This window comes from Aotus nancymaae, unplaced genomic scaffold (genome assembly GCF_030222135.1).
Source record: "Aotus nancymaae isolate 86718 unplaced genomic scaffold, 86718_ANA_hifiasm-v0.15.2.pri h1tg000067l, whole genome shotgun sequence".
In the NCBI taxonomy this organism is placed as follows: domain Eukaryota; kingdom Metazoa; phylum Chordata; class Mammalia; order Primates; family Aotidae; genus Aotus; species Aotus nancymaae.
In genome coordinates this window covers 2645218-2668994 of record NW_026988482.1, presented here as the reverse complement: position 1 = coordinate 2668994, position 23777 = coordinate 2645218, and the positions used below count along the sequence as shown (strand labels likewise).

Here is a 23777-nt window from a genome sequence, read left to right as displayed (position 1 = left end):
GTAAAGTCTCATGCTTCCCCCAGCACCAACTACATTCTGAAAAAGGTGCCCACACTTTATCCAGAGGCTTTTGCAGGCTGAGAATGACTTCCCCTCTGCATATCCCCATCGGGATCTGACCAAGATGATCCTGTGGGACATTAGTTTGTGATGTTCAACATTGAAACAATGGTATTTTTGCATTTTTCGAATATGAAATTATAGTATTATAGTAGATAGGCTCACGGACCTTTTGAAACAACAAACAGAAGCCTGGAGACCCCGACGCGCTCTCCATAAGGGTCACCCTTCCCTTTTACTGTCACCCTCCCAACTGGCAATCCCACTGCTAGAAGCAGAAAGAAGCTCTAAAATTGTGTGACTTTATGTTATACAGCCTTTAAAGATGTTTGATCCTCTAGGTGGAGAGTGGGCACTAAATGAACACTTTGAGAAAATTAGAGAAAGCATTCAAAACACAAGTGAACTGTTCTAAAACTTATCTTACGTCTGGAATTTTCCCCCTTCTGTCCTTCATTCTTTCCTCTACTCTCCCTTCTAAATTAAAAATAAAAAAATTAGAAGTTTTTTTTTTTTTATTTTAGAAGGGAGGGTAGAGGATTGAAGGACAGAAAGGGGAAAATTCCTTTTTAATTTTTTTTTTTCTATTTTCACTGCATTGATGATGGATTATGCTGTCCCTGTAGGCAGCTGGACATTTTTTTTTTTTTTTTTTTTTTTTGAGGTCAGAAAAGTAGCTTGTCTAGTTTCAAATTTTCTGTGAGGAAATACAAATGACTTTCTCTTTGGCCATGCCTAGTAGCCCCTGTATTTTTTTTTTAATCCAAGTTGTTTCAGAGGAGTCATCCAAGCAAGCTTGACAGGAAAGGGCTCTGCTGTGTGTTTAAGGAGCCTTATTTCCAGAGCTGACTTCCCAACAGATGAAAGAAATACTGAATTCCTGCATGACCTGTGGCCAAATTTCAAACTTTCTGCACAGCAAAGCTGGAGGAGCACAACTTTTCTTGTGTTCACGTCTTCATTTCACTGTGTCCTGCTGGCTTCTACCTTTGAACTATTAAGATACTAAGTGGTTTCACTGGGTGTGGTACCTTGCCCTTCAGTTTATAAAGGAAATTAGAAATAGCCATGGTTTTCTTTTCACAGCACACTTTTGTCACTGTGTCCATGTCTTTTCACCCCTAATGATCTAGCATATATCTGTTAAGAGAGCTTGCCCCTCTGACAAAAGAAAGTCTGTATTATTAAATTTGTTATTGCAACTGTAGGCAATTTTGGATGTAGGCAATGTAGGCAATTTTGGATGGCTAGCAGATTTGACATCGTCTCCTAAAAGAGTTACACTGGCCGACAATCAAGTTCAAGGCTCCAAGGAACCATATAACATCAACTGTTTAAGCCAAAAGGCAAAAGTAAAGACCTGAGTAACTTAAAAGGAAACCTATGCAGAAAATACACCTGAGTGCAGGCAAATGACTCTGAAAGCTTTCTAAACCTGGGGTTTCAAAAGTTTTTATAAAATGTTTCTCAATTTTCACCCCATGCCCCAAACTCAAAATAAATCGTATATGTTGAGCTATTATAGTTGATTCTTCTCTCTTCAAAATTTTTTTAAAAGAGTACATAGAAGCTGAACTGATAAAAAGCCTACTACCTAATCACATGATTCAATGTATATTAGCACAAATCTAAACCTTTGGGATATTAAACCTGAAGAAGACTTGGTTTCCATTTTTCAGGGTGTCTAGCCTGCCTTTCCCTTTCTAGGCATCAGGATTCTATTATCATTTAAATAAACTTGACATTGTTTGGTTAGTATGTAATTATAGGATATAGTTTTCTATATAGTATACAATAAAATTACGGGACACACTGAAAAAGGAGACTCAAATTCATTCCTAGCATTCTATCACTTGGCAAGCCCCCTTTATTTCTTTTCTCATTCTAAGCTGCATCCCTCCCTCCATTGTTAAGTTTCTATTCAAAGCTATCCTTTAATTATGTGGTCATGGTCCCAGATAAACTAACATGCTCTAAGTTTTTTTTTTCCTGTGGCACCTTGGACTCAGTCATCAGCGGGTAGCTATAGGCAGAAGAGCAATGCAATTTTCTGTAATGCTTGTTGATAAAGACACTGCCCCCTGAATCCTCCTTGACATCCCACTGAAGAATATTTTTTCAAAACTAGATGCCTCAAAAGCCAAGAGACTGGTATGTTTTTCCCCAAAGTAAAATGTGCAATGGGATTATTTCAATCGCTACCTCATCTTCATTTCTACGAAGTAGAGTAAGAACTGTTACAGGGGAGGTTTTTGAGGTGTGCTAAGCATGCCACTGGGTTTAGACGTGCAAGTTTAGTTTTAGGAGCTGGGACAAAACCATATTGCTCCCTATTATGTTTTAATAAGGAGAAAAAAGGGGACCAAGGAATAAAAGAAAGCAGCTAGGGAATCTGGGTGGAGCATGAGGGCAGAGTCAGAGAGGAACCCTCAATTTTAGCAAACTAAGAAGGCCATTTGCAGACCACAATGTTTAACAGGAATGTTTTAAGTGGCTTGATGTGGGATATGCAAAGTTCATCCCCTCTACCTCCCACTCAGTAAAGTCTACACTGCCTGCTCACTCTTCTGTGAAAGTGGATTCCGTTAGAGAACGTCACTAAGAGCTGACATCCGTGACTGTGGACTGGCCTTGGGCAATAACGGAAAAGGGTGTGCACGTGCAGGAGACTGCAGGGACAGCTGGCATCTGCATCATCCAAAGAAAGTCAAGGCTGTGAGAGTCAGAAAGACGCGGATTAAATCCCACAGAGGCACATGCTGCCTGTGTAGCCAGTGGCTGGTAACTGAATCCTTCTGATCCTGCATTTTTTTCCACCAGAAAATGAGGGTGACAATAGGTGGCTTTGAGGCTGCTGTAAGCGTTAGGGCTGAAATGCATTAAATGCTCACTATATGGAAGTTATCCTTTAGAAGATTGTTTTCCACTTTTGTTTTAGCTGTTAAAAACCTTGAGCCAAGGCTATGACTCAAAAAAACTGTTTAAAATGTGTGGCCTTCATATTTGTGTTGTTCTTTTTCCTCCTGAGTCTCAAACCAATATATATTCTCTCTATTCTGAAATATCTGGACATATTTATATCTACTATATTGTATGACAACATGCATCAACATGCTTGTAAAAGGTGGTGCTACAAAATAGATCTTTTCTGTTTACTATGCTCCCTGTTTCCCCATTCTGAATGTTAGGACATGATGGAGTTGGCACATTTTCCTCCATTTAGGATGCTGCTGCTGCCATGCCGAGAGTTGTCTAACAATTGAATTGACCCAGGCAGTGATCAATACCGGCCTCATCCCCTTTGTCATCCAAAGTTGGCTCCCACCTCACGTTAGTAGTGACTTCAGTGTCTGTTGGTCTTGTCTTCTTTGTCATTATGTCATCACCAGCTAAGCTGACTAGACCGACCATCATATTCATGCCAAAAAGTGCATCCCAGTATGTCTGCCCAGCCCATAGAAGGCAAGACAGGAAACAAGCAAGGGACACATCACATCCTCTTTTGATACCTGAGGGAAGCAAAGTCCAAAGATGCTGGTGATGAGTCCAGAGGCATCAATATAAAGCTGGAGTGAAAACCAGGCCATTCTCTAGCGTTCCTGCACCCTGAACACTAGAGAATGCAGACCGATTAGTCAAGCAATCTATTATTGTTTGCTGGTACCTCAAAGCATGGGCATATTTACTCTATCCTGCCTAAGACAACAAAAGAACACCTTTTAGGTAATCGCTTCTACTGGCGGAGCTTAAGCATGGACGAGGACCTCCACCCAGCGAGGAGTGGTGCTTCATGAGCCTCCTCTCCACTTTTGGGTTCTATTAGGAGGCCCTGAAAGCATGGAAACCTCAATAACATCACTGTAATGGAAAAGTATCTCCAAGTTTCTGACATGAAGCTTAATGAAGTTTTAATTTTACTAGAAGAAAAACAAAACTTTAAAGTCAATCTCAGATGCTTCAGGGTCTTTACAAATATGTCACTCATTTCCTTTCCACTGCTAAGTTTTAAAGATACTTTGTACTTTGTGGTAGCTCTGTGGATCATCTTTGTGGATCTAGATTTCTAAACTTTCCAGGAGTGATTTTTTTGTTTGTTTGTTTTTACTTTTGTATTGTCTTAGCAAAGAGTAAAGTGTGTAATATATCAGTTGTTATACTTGAGAATATGACGCCTGCAAGCAAAATATGTGAGGTTTCCTTTGTCCCAATGGCTAAGTGAAAATCATTAGCTCTCCAGTTTCCCAAAATGCAGCTGCTTATAGAATAATATTTGTACCTATGCTGAGAGAAAGAGGATTGCTCTTCTCTCAGCGTAGGTACAAACGTTATTCTTGTTAGTAGACTGCTATACTAACGAGAGTTCCAGAACAGCTAATCACTGACAAGTGGAGCAGACAGGAACCTTAGCTGATTTCAGGGCTAACTACCTGTTTCTTAACACTGTCTTCACATAGCTCCTTTACAACTGCAACAAGACAAAGTACCTCTAGCTTTTACCAAAAGTGCTTAGAAACATAGAAGAGAAATTTTGCGAAAGGCTTACAAGATTGACTAGACATGAAACTAGCAAGCAAAAGACAAAGTACTATTTCCCAAGCACTGGTTTGTATTAACAACAAAACAACGACACTCCTAAAAAGAAAGAAAAAAAGCAACAACCTTAATTTAGCAACAATCTTAACTTATATAAAGGAATTGAGTCAATAGCCTGAGAAAAAATTCTGCATAATGTGGATAATTAATTACATCCCCTAGACAAACCCTCTTTTGTATCACACTTCTCTGTCAATCTATGACCACAGGCGATAACTACAGTGACACTGGACGCTGTGCCGGTCATCTGCAGCATCACATCCAAGGAGACAACACAACCACCCAACTCGCGATTGCAGGAAGAACCACACTTTGATCCATCAAGAAGTGCACCAATTTTGTTCTTTTTCCTGTCTCCTATCCCCTCAGGTTTAAATAATCTCTTTTGTTACGGTTGTTATAAATTATCGCCAACAAAACCTTTGCAACTTCAACACCAATACAAACCAATATCCCATTGCCAGCATCTTGGCAGGCTGCCATGCATGCTATTTTAACGTTAGGCGTTAGGAGGCAGCAAATGGCTCAGAAACACAGGCAACGATAAATGCAGGAAGTTGGAAAAGAGACCTGCAGCTGCAAAAGCTTGGAAAACAGACTTCATCTTAAACACAAACTTCCAGGAATGTATATTTGATGTGTGGAATAGTTAGAAGGGAAAGGGTTTGGCCCTGGAAGAGACCTTTGTGAAATAATCTGAATCCTGTTCCCCAATTCAGCATCTCTATAAATGCTGACTGTTATCTTAAGGGTTAAACAACATAGGACGTGGTTTTAATTAATCTTGTTTTTTTTCTTGGCTCCAGAAACAAGATCTCATGTTTGCATACATGAAATTCTCAGGATCTGCTGGCTTTAGCAATGCCAGCCCTAATGCAAATACTGTTTAGGCTATTCCAGCGATATCAGAAGTGATTCTCCCCCACATTGCTTCATTCTAAGGCATTTATATATTTAAAACATGCACTGTAGTTACTCAGAAATGCCAATGCTGCATTTATGTTTTAAAAAACACTTGCGGCATATACTCTAATCCAAAGGATCATGTCTTCAGATAGCATACGTCTGTCTTATTTTTAGGAAGCTAAAAATGAACTTTTCACTTTCCCAAATGAGAAAAATGTCTCTAATCAAAGCTTTTTTATTTTAATTATAATGCTTGATTAAATTATAAGAAATGTCACTTAAACTGCATTAAAAATGGATTGGTTTATAATGTCAGAACAACTCTTGCCTCTCTCTGGATATTCATTTTGAAGAAATAGGCTCACATAATTTATATGAGAATTTCATTTCAAGCATAAATAGAAAGGTCCTTAGGAAACATTATTATTATGAATTAAAACTAACAGTGTGTGAGGAAGATTGTGTGGTGTATAAAACAAGAAAACTTAGCATTTCCAAAGACAGTCCCCTGCAATTTTTGCATTGTTTCTTAAACTGTTGTACTAACAATGCATACATTATATGGCACAAATACTTAGTAATTACAGAATATACCGGGTAAATTTAGCAGTGGTGAATAACACATTCATTATCACAATAGTAACTGTGTGAGATAAAGAGTTAAATCAAACCAAAGGTAATTCACACCAAATAACGCAAAGGTTGCACAAAATCCATTTTCCTTCAAGGCATGCATGATGATTTCAAACTCTTCCAGTAATCAAATTTCAGCTCTGTTACAATTAACTAGTAATAGTAATTGAAAAAAAATCACACATTACTTACTATTTTTCAGATGTGTATGCCATCCTTCCAAATTCAAAGGGGTGAAGAAGAATCACAACCACGAGGAAATCTAGCAGGCAAAAGGAGGAAAAATAGGAAGTATTAGTTGTCTAAAAATTGGCATCTTCAGGTTTTCTTGAGCTACTTCCCACAAGATCCCAAAGCAAAGAGGAAAAAGAAAAAGTTGGAGAAAAACATCACACACATCACGAGCCGACTTTCACCACAAACCCATGCCGCTCCAAACTTTAAAGGCTCAAATTGTTGAGCATCCTGTCTGAGCAAATATCCGACTTCGGTATCACTGGTTACGTACGCATTTTCAATAAGATGAATGCATCTCCAAAATTAGGGTGACTCTAATGTATGATGCAGATATCCCCCCTGTTTCTCTCCCCTTCTCCTTTTTTCATTCACATTTTTCTTCCTACAAAATGCACATAGGTCTGTTCTTCCTTGTACCCTGAGTCAGGCCTGGCTTTGAAATGCATTTCAATCTCTCAACACAGACTGCTTTCATTGCGTTTAGAGTCCCACTAAGGCCCAGCTTTAAAAGCTACTGATTCTTTTTTTCTTTAGCCTTCCTCACAAAGGAAGGGTATTTTGTAAATTACCAGCTCGTTCAGATCAACAAAAGGTACTTTCATAGAAAGCCCCATTTGATTTTGCTCAAATTTGATTACTAGGATGGAGAAAAGGAAAGGAAGTCAAAAAGAAAAACCCCAGATGGCTTTTTCATTCATCTCAGTGAATGAGCTTTATCTGTGCCTTTTGAAACTGTAGCAGTGGAAAAGCATTTCTGTTGGCTTAAAAAACTTGACAAAAATTATTGGTTTGCCATTTCTCATGTAACAGCCATTGGGAACTGGATGAAAAGACTTTTTCATGGGATCGCCTGCTTGGATCAAAATAATGGAGATTAGGTATTTCATTATAAATTACAGTGGGAGATAGAGCAGGCTGTCATATTAATAGCAACCTGCTCATGGCCTTCAATGGTAGCTATTCGCCTAGACAAAGGACCAAGGGGGTTGTCTATTGAACTTGTACTTCAGGCCTGATCAATTTTCTATCATCAAGGCAAAAGGTGAGATGACTAACAAAGGAATTCACACATGAGTGACCTCATAAGCCTACAGATAAAACAGCTTAAAGAAGCAAAATACATCCTGAAATTATGGATGATAAACTACATAAAGAAGAAGAGAGTATGAGAACGAGAAAGGAAGGAGCAATGGTCTGTAATTCTCCTCCCTCTTCTTGGCCAAATGGACACATTAAAAGCTACTTGTTTTCAGCTGCAGATAATTGCAACATTTGGTTTGCAGTGGTCTGCTATAAATCCTTCAGCCTACTTCTTTTTTTTCCTCAGCACAGTTCCAGTCATTTGATTCGCTACTAACAACAGCATTGTGTTCAAGACAAAGCTTCTACCAACAGTCACGCTTAAAAATAAAAATAAAAGGAATCACAAGCAACACAGGCTTACAGATAGTTCACAGTAAGTGTGCATTTGTTATTTGCTCCAGGTTACCAGCCTCTTGCCTGATTTAATATACTTCTTAGAATGTAAAGCAATTGAAAATCCAAGCGGTACCTGCACAGACACAGAACCTTAATGAAGCACAGTGTAACGTATGATTCAATAAAGATTCTTTCAGAAAACAGTGATGACAAAGTCCTAATCCAAAGTGCCAGTGAAGGATGAGCGATTAATTTTCATACAATCACAAGGAATATTTTCTATTCCTCCCTAAAGTTGTCTGAATAACTGTAGAAATTACCAAAATCCTTTTCCCTGTGATATTTCCATGGAATTTTTTTCAACTTTTCTATTAAAAATCCTGGGGGATTTATGCCTTATAATGTCAGTGTTCACTAGGGGTAATAAAGAAATTATCTTCAAAAGATAAAAACCAGGGTTACCAAAAGTTACTATTACCTAGAAATGCAGATGCAGTGTAACATTTTATGTACGTTCTATAACGCTAATGCAAGGGAAAAAAATAAATAGTATTTTTACAATACTATTTTTTAAGCCAAAGAGTAATATAAGATCATTAATGTGAAATTACTTCCAACTGCCTAAAAACTTGAGAAAATACCATAAATAGCACCCACAATGGCAGTTGTCAAAATAAGGCTACATTTTGAAAGCCACCCTCCACAGGTGTAATGACCTCCAGACGACACAATCAGGCTTAGTGTACTCTCACGGTAGCAATTTCTCACATCTAGTGATGATGAGATAAGGAAGTTCATTATGTATGGACCAATGAAGCAAGGATGTAGTACTGTCTGAAGTACATATACAGATGACTCCACATTTGTATAAAATTGGATTTTCTATGTTCTTAAGGGAGCCCTGGAACCTTGGACTATCTTAACCATTCAGGGAGATCCTAAATTCAGGGTTATGAAAGAGGAATTAAATAACAGTGGTGGGAGTCATTGCACAGGCAGGCTCTTCCCACTACTGGTGTGAACATGGACTGGTAGGAACATTCTGGAGGGCAACTGGACAACATTCCTTTAAGTTTGAAAGTTTTCATAGCTCTTGACCTAGATATTTCACCTCTAGGAATCTTCCCAGTAGAAACTATCAGAAATGCAGATAAAGATTTTTCCCCCGCAAGAAGATACTTACCGTACAGTGAGTCAGGTAGGATAGTGGTTAAGATTACAAACTGGAGAGACTGACTAGCTGAGTAACAATTACAACTTGACCAACTTCCAATCACAAGGTGTGACTCTGGTTATTAACCTCTCTATACCTCAGTCTTCCTACCTGCAAAATGGGGATCTCAAAAGTGGTATGCGAATTAAATGAAGAGTGAATATATGTAAAGCATTAAACCACTGACTAGTCCATAGTAAGTACTGAATAATTATTAGATATTGCTATTATTATAAATGCTCTAAACCTAGATAATTATTAACTGAATCATGATAAGCAAATATAATAAAATTTAATATGTCCATTAAAGATCCTGCCTTAAAATTATTCTTAATGACATAGAGAAATAGTCATACTAGTTTAAAAAATCAGGACATAAAACCATATATTATGCCATCTGAAATGTGTGTGTGTGTGTTTAAAATGGCAATAGTATTTCTTTTTGGATAAAGTGCTTTCAAATGGTTTTTATTTTCCTGTTGTAGTTTTTAATTTTCATAAACATTTTAAAGTATTTTTAAACTCTTATTTTTACAACAGTTTATGAAGAAGGAGTTGTAGTAGGTGCCCCGTTTCATAACACTGTGCGGTTTGCTTTCCCCATATAGCTCTGTAGGCTACACATACAGTGTTATCAGATAAGAGGTAGGCCAGGTTACAGGGAAAGTCAGAATCTATGCCAAAATTCACTTTGGTGCTCAGCACTAAGATCTGGAAATTAGCTGTACTTCCAGGACTGAGAAGTAAGCTTAAACTCTAAAATTTAAAGAAGGAAAATCCAAATATATTGGATTCATAAAATTTCCTGACCTAAGAAGCTGTCAGCATATGGGTTACTAAAGGCATTTTAGCAATGAAGAATCCAGAAAAATGACTCAGGAATGAACTTGGAAAGACACATACATACCAACATGTACAGGTTAGAAAAATCAATGAAACCAAAAGTTAGCTTTTTGAAAAGACAGATGTAAAAATGAACGAATACAGGCTGTGTGCAACACCAATAGCTTCAGTCCAATCAATCAGGAGCAACAGACAAAATCATAAGGGATTTCAATAACGGGGTCCAAGTAGTGACCTAATCAATTGCAGGAGTGCCTAAATAGAGAGACTAGGTTGCATCTAATAAAGGGACTCTCTACGTGAATTATTTTAAAAGGGGTAACAAGTAAGCACTTGCCGCATGTTCTTTCTTCCTCCCCACACAGCAGCTGGAACCTGGGGGCAGGAAGGGAGATGGATGGGAGAGCAGACCCTACCCCCACCCCTACCGGTTCCTCTGTCAAACCCGAGTCAGGGGGTGGGGGCAGAGTGGAGAGGAGGAGAGCCTAGAGTGTTTAATTAGGCTGCACGAGTATCTAGTAACTAAGTGACTGGAAAGTTATGGAATCTTCCAAGGTATTATTAACAGTCAGGAATGCGACGGGGCATGGTTAAAGGTGGAGAAAAGAGAACTCAATTCGGATTACTCTGTACAAGAATTACATGTGTATTATGTCTGTTGAAAGAAAATGTATCAAAGCTAGACTTTTCAAGAAACTTCAATTCATAAAAAGCAAAGGTCAAGAACGTGAAAGTACCATATGATTCAGCAATTGCACTTCTGTGTATGTACCCAAAAGAACTGAAGGCAGGGATTCAAACAAGTAAGTACCTGTACATCACTGTTCATAACAGCACTATTCACAATAGCTAAAAGGTAGGAGCAGCCCAAATGTCCACCAGTGGTATATATATAGAAGGGAATATACACATTAAAAAGTAAGGAAATTCGGACACAGCCTACAACATGCATGAACCTTGAAGATACTATTTTAAATGGAATGAGCCAGCCACAAAAGGACAAATATGGTATGAGTCCACTTCTCTGAGGTACCTAGAGCAGTCAGATTCATAAAGACAGAAAGTAGAAGGGTGGTTTCTGGGGACTGGGGTCGGGGAATGAAGAGGTAGTGTTTTATAGGTACGGAGTTTCATTTAGGAAAGATGAAAAGGTTCTGCAGATGGAGGGTAGTGATGGTGGCACAACAATGCGAATGTGCTTAATGCCATAAGTTGTACATGTAAAAATGGCTAAAATGGTAAATTTTATGTTTTATTTATTTTACCACACAATTCCAAAAAGGAGTATGAACATCTTGTTTCCTAAACTCCTCAATTATTTTATTTTGTTATCATCCAGTATAACCTGGAAAAAAAAATTAAAGAAAAGGAAAAAAGGGAGAGGAGAAAAAATGGGAGGGGAGGGAAAGGGAGAGGATGAATAGAGAAATGATGGGGAGAGGTAGGAAGGGAGGGAAAAACGGGAAGGGCTGCTATGTGCAGTCAGCTGTGAAGTGTGTACACTTCACCCAGATACCAGAGGGGCAAATAGGGGTAAAATCCAGTCAGGAGTTATGCTGACCAAGTTCCATGCCCTGGGGCTGGACTTCAGCAGGTGGGAGGAAGGGATGCCATTTTGTAATCCATCTGTCCAGAGGGGACATCTTTAATTGATTTGCAGAATGGCACTGTATGTGTCAACAGGCCTTAGAAGAGAGACAGATTGGTATGTGGACAGATTCAGTGGCTCACTCCTGTAATCCCTGCACTTTGGGAGGCCGAGGTGGGCAGATCATGAGATCAGGAGTTTGAGACCAGACTAGTCAACATGCTGAAACCCCGTCTCTACTAAAAATAAAATAAAAATAAAAAATTAGCCAGGCATGGTGGCAGAAGCCTGTAATCCCAGATACTTAGGAAGCTGAGGCAGGAGAATCACTTGAACCCAGGAGATGGAGGTTGCAGTGAGCCAAGACCACACCACTGCACTCCAGCCTGGGTAACAGAGTGAGACTCCGTCTCAAGAAAAAAAAAAAAAAAGAATGAACATTGATGAGATTAAGGTTAAGAATGATAGAGTTTATTATATACTTTTTGTAACTGGATTAGCCACTAATTCTCTGGGCAATCTTCTTCCTTGGAATTTTAAAGGACACTTCAAGCTCATCATCATCTGCCATGAACACAACCAGCATTATATTCTCACACACACACACACACATACACACCTTATTGAAGCATATTAGGGACCAGCACCATTCTAGGTGATATATAATTAGACTAGTGAGAAGATGGGCTTCTCTAAATGAGATAAGATAAATTGAGTCAAAGTCTAAAACATGTGCTCTCCACTTTCTAAAGCTACAAGAAACCCCATTCTTACAACCGCTCTCTGTGGATGACACTTAAAAGTTTACATTTCCAACCCTGACATTCCACCCAAACTAATGTCATATTTCAGGTGAGCTATACAGAACATTTATATTAGGTTATGACACTGAATCCCCAAACCAACATATTCAAAAGAATCTCTATTTGTCCCTGCCTCATTAAAATAAAAAACCTAGTTCCTTCTCCTTCTCCTAACCTCTCTAATTCTGTTCATGTGTTGCCCTAAGTGTCCAGACCCCAAATCTTAACAGCACTTTTGAATCCCTTTCCTCTGTGTCTCATAGCCAATCAAAATTTGTCAATTTTCCCCTTAATGTAATATTCCTACCTTCAAGCCCTTTCCTAAATTACATGCAGTCCTCGTCACTCTAAAAAAAAAAAAAAGTAACAGTTTTTCCAAGTTCTTTAATTGACAATCTTGTCTTCTCTCTCTATGACCTCACTCAGAAAGAGTAGAAATTCTCCCACTTGCTTTAGTCGCTGTCTGTCCATTCCCTAATTCATCCTTTTTGAAACTCTCTATCCATGGCTTCTTGGACTCTAACCACCTCCCTGATTCTCTAATCCCTTCAATTTCATGCTCCTAGCTCCTCCAACTTCAATGAGGGACCTGCCCTCATCCCCACAAGACTTTCCTTTTGACCCCTTTCTCTCTACTCATTCTATGGCCACCTCTCCCTCATTAAGCTCACCTGTGATGTATATGTTAAAGATTCCTAAACTTACTCTCCAGAAACAGTCCCAAAGTAGTTCAAGTCCAGGTACAGGATGTTAAAACTAACCTCACCATCTAAACATCTGACTCATCGCTCAAGGGCTAGCTAAATGACCCATCTTCTTACAGTGTGTCAAGATCAAAGTTGTATTCCAAGAGAAGAAACTAGGAAATATCATAATACAGTGTCTGTACTAGGCATAAGTGTTTTTCATAAAAATTTAGTTTCACTGGTATGTGTGTGTGCATGCATATTGGTCATGATCTAAAATGCATTTCTGAGTGAAGGTAACAATCAGAAAAAGCTTGAGGCATTTGCCTTCTCTAAGTTCAGAGATCACATCAGAAGGGCTTCAGAGCTTTGCCATGGCATTCATACCTCTATCATAAAATGAATTGGATTTTACAAAAGCAAATTTTTGTATGTCTGTTTACCCCCATCAGACCACAGGATCCTTCATTAAGGGTATAACTTCTTCATCTTTGAAAATGAAATCAGCACAATAAATTTATGTTGAATGAAGGAATAAATGAGGCACTTTGGGAGGCCGAGGCGGCAGATCACCTGAAGTCAGGAGTTCGAGACCAACCTGGCCAATATGGTGAAATCCTGTCTCTACTAAAATACAAAAATTAACTGGGCATGGTGGTGGACGCCTGTAATCCCAGCTACTCTGGAGGCTGAGGCAGGAGAATCACTTGAACCTAGGAGGCAGAGGTTGCAGTGAGCCAAGATTGCACCATTGCACTCCAGCCTAGGCTACAAGAGTGAAACTCTGTCTCAAAAAAAAAAAAAAGAAGAAGAAATGATAGCATTAATAAAATAAGTTCAGAAAAAGACAAACAGCTCCTGGTGTTGAGGCAGGAGAAACAAAGGACGGAATCACACTTTTGACAGGTGATCTGGGTTCTAGGAAACAGCCGTGAGCTTCAAAGCCAGACTGACTTCAATGATGATTTCCCATTTTGGCCCTAATGACTGTGTCACCTTTTACAACTTTCCTGACCTCACAGTCTTCACGTTTTCCTCTGAAAAGGAGGGATATTCTATTTCACTTTCTGTGTGGTAAGATAGGTGAGGTAACATTGCATAAAGTGCTTAACATATTCTTGTAGCATAGTAAGTATGCTGTAATCCTTGTGTTAGTATGATAATTAAATATAATAATATCTATCCCACCTCTGCCATACTGTAGGCACTCAGGGACAGTAGTTATGATTGTAGCTGTTTCGTTTATTGTAATTTTTAATATGACAAAATAACTTATTGAAAATCTAATTACTAATTTTAATTTGGAAATAAAAATGGAACATACTCCCTACAAAGGAGTATCTTGCTTCATTGCTTTTCTCTATAAAATATATCAGTTTAAACTACTATATATACTTTACTTGTATATTATATTTCTTATTTGGCATCCGTCTCCTTTACCAGAATAGAAGCTGTGTAAAGGCAGAAATAATAACAATAATAAATGAATTATTAGCTAAATCTTTATGACCTTCAAATCAGAACCTGCCTTAGCCAGAGAGGAAGTTAAGAGTCTTTTCTGATGAAAAAGAGAAAAGCTTTCTGGGGCTGGCCACCCCCAAGTCAACCCTAAACAGACCCTGGTTTTGAAATCCTAGGCCCATTGATAGATACTTTGTTTCAGGTGGGAGAACACAAAGGTGGCAGAGTTCCCTCACTGAGGAGGAGAAGTAGCCTCATTCTCATAATAGTCACAAATATTGTTTCATAGTTTGTCTAGATGTCTGTCAAAAACTGTGAATGACCTGCTTGCAAGATAATGAGTAAGACTGCCAGAGTTTCAGGGACGGACGTTAAATCACAAATGCTTACTAAGGACAATAACACAGAACAATAAGGAAGATCACACATGCTTTGCAGTCTGTTCATGCTTCAGTTCTTAAGCAAATGTATTTCACATTGTATACCTTGAACACATTTCAATATTGACTGAGATGTTATAAAAATATAAAGCTTTACTACTGATACTCCATTAATAACAAACAGGACTAACTTGAACATAAGATAACATTTGTTTTATCTATTTTTAAATGGGTCTTACCAAGGAAATAATGTAAATACAACTGATATGGATGTGTTTAATCTATAAGATGGATGATAAAAATTTTAACCATTTTAGAAACAGAAATCACAAATACTTGCTATGCTAACTAAAACCATTTTATCAACCATCAAAGTGAATCCTGGTTGGGTGGCTCACATGTGTAATCCCAGAACTTTGGGAGGCCGAGACGGGCGGATCACCTGAGGTCAGGAGATCGAAACCAGCCTGGCCAACATGGAAAAACCCTGTCTTCACTAAAAATACAAAATTAGCTGGGCGCAGTGGTGGGCACCTGTAATCCCAGCTACTCGGGAGGCTGAGGCAGGAGAATCACTTGAACCCAGGAGACAGAGGTTCCAGTGAGTCAAGATCATGCCATTGCACTCCAGCCTGGGTGACAGAGTGAGACTCCAACTCAGAAGAAAAAAAGAAAAACAAATGAAAATAAACCCTATGGGATTTCTATTTGACAGTATTTCTTTTTTTTTTTTTTCCAAGACAGAGTTTCGCTCTTGTCACCCAGGCTGGAGTGCAATGGCACGATCTTGGCTCACCGCAACCTCCGCCTCCTGGGTTCAGGCAATTCTCCTGCCTCAGCCTCCTGAGTAGCTGGGATTACAGGCACGCACCACCGTGCCCAGCTAATTTTTTGTATTTTTAGTAGAGACGGGGTTTCACCATGTTGACCAGGATGGTCTTGATCTGTTGACCTCGTGATCCACCTGCCTCGGCCTCCCAAAGTGCTGGGATTACAGGCATGAGCCACCGCGCCCAGCCTTGACAGTATTTCTTAATCTAGTCTGATATGTTCTATGAACTTCAAAGTAATAAAACTTATTTTCTTGAAAACATTACATAACTCAAACCTTTTAAGTCAATTATACAATCAGTCTGAATTCGCAAAGTTTAACTGTCCTAATCAAAATTTAAAACACTTTTATTTACACATAGCTATTCATGGTACTAATCAAGGCAGAGTTCTTTAAGCAATGAAACAACTTTGCTATTGCAGCCAAATCAAATTGATCTGGAAACACAGATAGCTATATATTATTGCTGTATATGACCTATGTGCACAGGGCCTAGGTAAAAATGGTTAACAAGAGTCATGACTCACGTTATGAGTTACAACAACTATTTTATTATTATTTTAAAATGTTGACATAATTATCGATCCCTCCCTTGTCCTCAGACTTTAGATCCAATTCATCAACAGATCTCCCAAATACATAGCTAATCTGTCTATTTCTCTTGTATGCTTCTGGGGCCTTGTCCATACATTATTATCTATCTCTGAACTGCTGCAATGGCTAATAACTGACTTACCTCATTACCCTTCTCCCTCTAGCAATGTTCTCCTCCCTCTCCAGTCTTCTTAAAGCCATGAGAGTAATACTTTCTAGAGTGACATCAGCAAGACAGTGGAGTAGGAACAAGATAGTGGAACAGGACCCTTGACTCTTCTCCCCATAAACATGCCAATGCAGCAACATTTCAAAATTTCATTTTCCAGAAATTAGAAACTAGTTGGAAGGCTCTGTACCCTGGGAGAATGCAAAACCAGACTAGCAAAGCCAATAGGTAGATTTGGAACGTCCTCTTGCTGGAGATCATGCACCCTGTGCAGTGCCATATAACCAGAAATAGTTCCCCTGGCTCCCGAGTTTACCTAGGAGAGAAAAAGGGTTGGTTTGCTTGTCCCATGATGCTAGGGGACTCCCTAGATGACCGACTACTATGTTGCCAGGCTTAGAGTTCTGACAAGTCTGACACAGTCTTGTTGCCTCAGGGAGAATGAAGATGGTAGCTTGGGCTGATAGATACCGTTGATCTCCCCATCAACTCAGCACAGAGTGAGCAGATCAAAAATCTCAGCTCTCACCTTTTTCCTGAAGGGAAAGAATTAATCTGTGTGCCCAGTGCTCCATCTTCTCTGGAGCTTGTTAAAGAACTGCCATTTGTCTCTGCAACCTTAAAGCTCTGATGGATTCAGCACAATGTAGCTGCCCAGAGGCCCAGAGGAGATTGAAGTTGGCAGATAGGGCTGGTTAGACACCATAGCTCCCCACATTCAGCTCAGCATAGAGTGAGTGGACAGAAACCACAGCTGTCTACTCCTCTCTGGGCAGGGAAAGCAATAGTAGAGACCATGAGAATCTCTGACCAGGATGATTGATGGTGTCTTCCCCTGTACAAGACCAGTCAATAAAGATTCAGAGAAGTACCTGCCTTATCTAATGGGCAGGCATCAAGCCAGAGAGTCAAGAAAAATAACGAATCAGGCAAAGACGTTCCAAACAAGGAAACAAATTAAATCTTCAGAAACCAACTCAAATGAAACAGAGTTATATGATTTCCCTAACACACTTAAAAATAATTCTCATAAAAATGCTCCCTGATACCAAGAGAGCCATGCATGAACAAAGTAAAAATTTCAACAAAGAGGTAGGAAATATTGAAAAGTACCAAACAGAAATCATAGAGCTGAGGAACACAATAACTGAACTGAAAAATTCCCTAGAGGAGTTCAATAGCAACCTAAATCATCAAGAAGGAAGAATCAACAAAATTAAAGCCAAGTCACTGGAAATAACTTAGTGAGAGGAGCAAAAAGAAAAAAGAATGAAAAAGAGTGCAATGGACTGAATCTTCCAAAATTTATAACTTGAACTTCTAATCTTCAATGTGATAGTATGAGGAGTTGGGATTTTGGAAGGTAATTAGGTCATGAGGGTGAAGCCCTCATGAATGGCATTAGTATCCTTATGAAAGGGAATCCAGGAACTCTTGTGCTCCTTCTTCCCCATGAAGACATGACAAGAAGGCCACTTATGAACCAAGAAGCAGGTCCCAGCCAAACACCAAACTTCCTAGTGCTTTTATCTTGAATTTCTTAGCCTCCGTAACTTTGAGAAATAAATATCTAATGTTTAATCAACACAGTCTATGGTGTTTTTGTTATGGAAGGCCAAACAGATTAGGACAAAGAGTGAAGAAAAATTAAGGGAATTATGTGACACCAGTAAGCATGCCAATATTTGCATTATAAAGGAGAAAAGAGAAAAAGGTCTAGAAACATCATTTGAAGAAAAAGTGGCTGGAAACTTCCCAAATCTGGGGAAGGAAAAAGACATCTGGATCTAAGAAAAAACCCAAGAACAGCAAATAAGATGAACTCAAGAAATCCAAATGTGGACACATTATAATCAAATTATCAAAAGTCAAAGATAAAGAGAAAAGTTTGAAAGCACCAAGAGAAAAATAACTAGTCACATACAAAAGAACCCTTATAAGACTATTAGTGTATTTTTTCAGCAGGAACCTTGCAGCCAAGAAGGGAGAGGAATGACATACTCAAAGCACTGAAAGAAAAGAACTGCCAACCAAGAACACTACACCTGGCAAAACTCTTCTTCAGAAATAAAGAGAGATAAAGACTTTCCCAGGCAAAAAAAAGCTGAGGGACTACACTACCACTTGATCTGCATTACAAGAAATGTTAAAGGAAGTTCCTCAAGTTTAAACAAAAGGCCACAAAACAGCAACATGACAGCATAAGAAAGTATAAAATCTGGTAAAGGTAAATATACAGATCGATACAGAATACTATATTACTGTAGTGGTGATAGGTCAATAAATTATAATTCTAGTATAAAAGTGAAAAGATGAAAATATTTAGAATAACTATAACTAAAAATATATTAAAAGATATACAATATAAACAGATGTAAATTGTGACAAACATAACATAAAGTGTGGGGGGAGAGTTGAAGTGTAGCATTTATATATGTGATTTAACTTATCAGCTTAAAACAGATTGTTATCACTATTTTATATAAGCCCCAAGGTAACTTCTAAACCTACAGAAGTTACCAAAAAAAGAAAGGAATCAAAGCATGTCAATACCAAAAATCACTAAAACACAAAGGGAGACATTAAGAGAGTAAAAAACAAACAAACAAAAAGAGTTAAAAGATGAACAGAAATCAACTAACTAAATGCCAATAGTAATGCCTTCCCTATGAATAACTACTATAAATGTAAATGGAGTAAGCATTCCAACTAAAAGATATAGAGTGGCTGAGTGGATAAAAAAACAACACCCAACTATGTGGCCTCCCCCAAAATTTCACTTTAGATTTAAGAACATATATGGCCTGAAATTGGAGGAATGGGGGAAAAAAATCTGATGCAAATGGTAACCAAATAGAACAGAAGTGGTTATACTTACATCATACAAAATAAATGTTAGGTCAAAACCGCCATGAGACAAAGAAGAATATTTCACAATGACAAAAGGGTGAATATACAATGAAGATATAACAATTTTAAGTATATATGAACCCAACATCACAGCACCAAAATATGCAAAGCCAACATTGACAGAACTGAAGGAAGAAGTAGACAACAATACAGCAACAGTAGGAGACTTCAATACCCCACTTTCAATAATGGATGAAAGATCCAGACAGAAGATTAATAAGGCAACAGAAGACTTGAATAACATTACAAACCAAACAGATCTAACATAAATACTCCACACATTCTACGTAATAGCAGCAGAGTACACATTCTTCTCAACTGCATGTAGATCTTTCTCCATGATAGATCATATGTTAGGTCACAAAACAAGCCTTAACAAATTTAAGAAGGTTGAACCTGAATCATATCAAGTGTCTTTTCTTACCACAGTGAAATAAAACTAGAAATCAACAGCAAACTGAAAACTAGAAAATTTACAAATATGAGGAAATTAAACAACACCTTCTTGAGCAATCAGTGGTCAAAATAGAAATCACAAAAGAAATTGGAAAATACCTCAAGACAAATGAAAATAAAAATACAACCTATCAAAACTCATGAGATGCAGAAAAAGCAACACTAACAGAGAAGTTCATAGCAATAAATGTCCACACTACAAAAGAAGAAATACCTTAAATAAACAATCTAACTTTACACATCAGGGTACTGGAAAAGGAAAATAAACTAAGCCCAAAGTTCACAGAAAGGAGGAAATAAAGATTAAAGAAAAAATAAATGAAATAGAAAGTACAGAAAAAAATAAACAAGACTAAAATTTGTTCTTTTTAAAGATAAACAAAAGCTAGACTAAGGAAAAAGACTTAAATACATAAAATTAAAAAATGAAAGAAGAGACTTAAAACTAATGTCACAGAAATACAAAGGATCGTAAGAAACTACTACAAAATAATTATATGCCAACCAAATTGGATAACCTAGAAGAAATAAATAAATTGAAGATAGATAAAGTCTGAGCATTATGACTTTAGTATGAAGGTTGAATCTGTAATTAAAAGCCTCTCAAAAAGAAAAACCCAGTATCAGATGGCTTCATTAATGAATTTTACCAAACATTTAAACAAGCATTAATACCAACCCTTCTCAAAGTCTGCCAAAAATTAAAGAAGAGGGAACACTTCCAAACTCAATTTTTAAGAAAAGCATTGCCTTGATATCAAAGGCAGACAAAGACTTTACTAGAAAACTACAGGCCAATATCCCTGAAAAACATAAATGCAAAAACTTCAACGTAATACCAGCAAAATGAGTTCAACAGCATATTAAAAGAATCATGCACCATGACCAAACAGGATCAATCATTTGGATGCAATGTAGCTAAGCATATGAAAATCAATTAATGTGATACCACATTAGCAGAATGAAGAATAAAAATCATATGATTGTCTCAATACATGCAGAAAAAGTGTTTGATAAAATTTAATATCCTTTCATGATTAAAAAAAAAAAAAACTCCCAACAAACTAGGGATAGAAGGAAATTACCTCAACATTATAAAGGCCACACATGAAAGGCCCACAGCTAACACCATACTCAACTGCAAGAAAAAAAAAACAAAAAACCTGAACGCTTTTCCTCTAAGTTCAAAGGTAAGGATACCCACTCTCGCCACTTCAATTCAGCATATACTAGAAATCTAGTCTGAGCAATTTGACAAGAAAAAGAAATAGAAAGCACCCAAATAAAAAAGGAAAGTTGTCTCTGTTTTGCAGATGGCGTAATTTCTGTTTTGCAGATGGCGTAATTTTTCTACACATGAGAGAGAGAGAAAGAGAGAGAGAGAGAGAGAGAGGGGTGAGAGTGTGAGAGAGAGAGACGCTTCTTGATATAGTTTGGATGTTTGTCCCATCCAAATCTCATGTTGAAATGTAATCCCCAAATGTTGAAGATGGGGCTTGGTGAGAGGTGTTTGGGCCACAGGGGCAAATCTCTGATGGCTTGGTGCTGTCCTCATGATAGTGAGTTCTTAAAAGACCTTGTTGTTTACCTTCTTCTCTCTCTTGCTCCAGCTCTCACCATGTAGCACGCCTGCTCCTGCTTCACCTGCTGCGAAGCATAAACACCTCCTGATCCCTCCCCAGAAGCCAAGCAGATGCCAGTGCCAGGCTTCCTGAACAGCCTGCAGAACCAAGAGCCAGTTAAGCCTCTTTTCTTTATAAATTACCCAGTATCAGGTATTCCTTTATAGCAACACAAGAATGGCCTAACACATTCCTCAACTTATGATGGGATTATATCCCAACAAGCCCACGTTACATTGAAAATACCATAAGTTAACAGTGTATTTTTAACTTACAGTATTTTCAATTTATGAGAGATTTATCCAGCTATAGTGCCATTATAAGTTAAGGAGAGAACCGAATACATATTATTTTCATACCATCATAAAGTTGAAAAATCATTAAATGGAACCACTTTAAGTCAGAGACTGTGTGTATGTGTGTGTATGTGTATGTGTGTCTGTGTGTGTGTGTTTGTACACAGTTATATCACTTTATATACACTATATAATGGAATACTGTTCAACCTTAAAAAAAGAAAATCTTGCTGTCATTTGTGATAACATGGATGAGCCTGTAAGACATTATGTTAAGTGAAATAATCCAGCACAGAAAGACAAATGCCTCATGACCTCACTTATCTGTAGAATCTAAAAAACTTGTACTCATAAACACAGACAGGAGAAGTAGTAGAGTGGTTGGGGATGGGACAGTAGGAAAAATGAAGAGAAGCTGGTCAAAGATTACTAAGTTTCAGTTACGCAGGATGAATAAGTTCTGGAGATCTTATGTACAACGTAGTGACTATAGTTAATAATACAGTATCGTAGAGTTGAAATTTGCTGAAAAAGCAGGCACCACAAAAGAACAAGGGCAACTATGTGAAGTGATGGCCGTATCAATTACTTTGATTGTGGTAGTTTTTTCACAATGTGTATATGTGTGTGTGTGTGTGTGTGTGTGTGTGTGTATCAAAATGCATGTAATTTTAGCTTGTTAATTATACCTTAATAAAGCTACGTAGGAAACCAGTGTGGTACTGGCCTAAAGACAGGTATGTAGAGCAATGGAACAGAATACAGAGCCCAGATACAAATCCTCTCATTTATGGTCAACTGATCCTCTGTTGACAAGGGTGCCAAGATACACAATGAGGGAAGGGCAGTCTTATCAATAAATGGTGTTGGGAAAATTGGATACCCACATGCCAAAGAATAAAATTGGACTCATGTTCACTATATACAAAAATAAAATTAAAATGAATGAAAGATTTAAATGTAAGACCTAAAACTCCAAAAATCCCAGAGGAAAACATGGGGGACAAGTTTGATGACATGGGTCTTGGTAACAAATTCATAGATATGACACCAAAATACAGGCAACAAAAATAAAAACAGATATGTGAGACTGTGTATATCAAACTAAGAGTCTTTTACACAGCAATTAGAGCAATTGACAGAGTGAAAAGACAACATACAGAATGTGACAAAATATTTGCAAAGCAAATATGTAATACAGGGTTACTCTCCAAAGTGTATAAGAAACTCCTACAACTCAGTAGTAAAAATAAATAAATAAATAACCTGTTTAAAAATGAGCCAAGGGCTTGAACAGACATTTCTTCGAAGAGGACATACAAATGACCAACAAGTATATGAGAAAATATACCGCTAATCACAGAAATACACAAGCAAAACCATGATGAGATGTCACATCATACTGTCAGGATAGCTGCTATCAAAAAACCAAAGTATAAGTGTTAGAAAGGATGCATAGAAATTGGAACCCTTACAAACAAACAACAAAAAAAAGAAATTGGAACCCTTGCACACTGTTGGTAGGAATGCAAAATGATGATGCCCCTATGGAAAATAGTATAGCAGTACCTCAAAAAATTAAAAATAGAACTACTGGCTGGGTGCAGTGACTCACGCCTGTAATCCCAGAACTTTGGGAGGCCGAGGCGGCAGATCACTTGAGGCCAGTAGTTTGAGACCAGCCTGGCCACCACGGCGAAACCCTGTCTCTACTAAAAATACAAAAATTAGCCAGGTGTGGTGGCACATGCCTGTAATCCCAGCTACTTGGGAGGCTGAGGCAGCAGAATCGCTTGAGCCCAGGAGGTGGAGATTGTGGTGAGCAGAGATCACACAACTGTGTTCCACCCTGGACGACAGAGGACACTCTGTATCAAAAAAAAAAAAAAGAACTACTATAAAATCTAGCAATCTCCCTTCTGGGAATGTATTCATATAATTGAAATCAGGATAGCATTCCTATATTCATTACAGCATTATTCACAACAGCCAAGATGTGGAAAAAAACCTAAACTTCCAGGAACAGATGAGTGGATAAAGAAAATGTGGACTATATTTACAATGAAATACTATTCA

The 23777-nt window shown here is 38.0% G+C and overlaps 1 long non-coding RNA gene across 9 annotated transcripts in view; it reads right to left on the bottom strand.

Moving 5' to 3' along the window:
• LOC135270792 (uncharacterized) overlaps positions 1 to 23777 on the bottom strand; it is a 718673-nt gene that overhangs the window by 558821 nt on the left and 136075 nt on the right. For 8 of the 9 annotated variants that reach the window (XR_010338923.1, XR_010338920.1, XR_010338921.1 and 5 more), the window contains one exon: positions 6385 to 6454. This is a non-coding gene — a long non-coding RNA (uncharacterized LOC135270792). Of the gene's footprint in view, positions 1 to 6384; positions 6455 to 6700; positions 6716 to 23777 lie in introns of those variants that run through there. The other variant, XR_010338926.1, reaches the window with a different exon arrangement.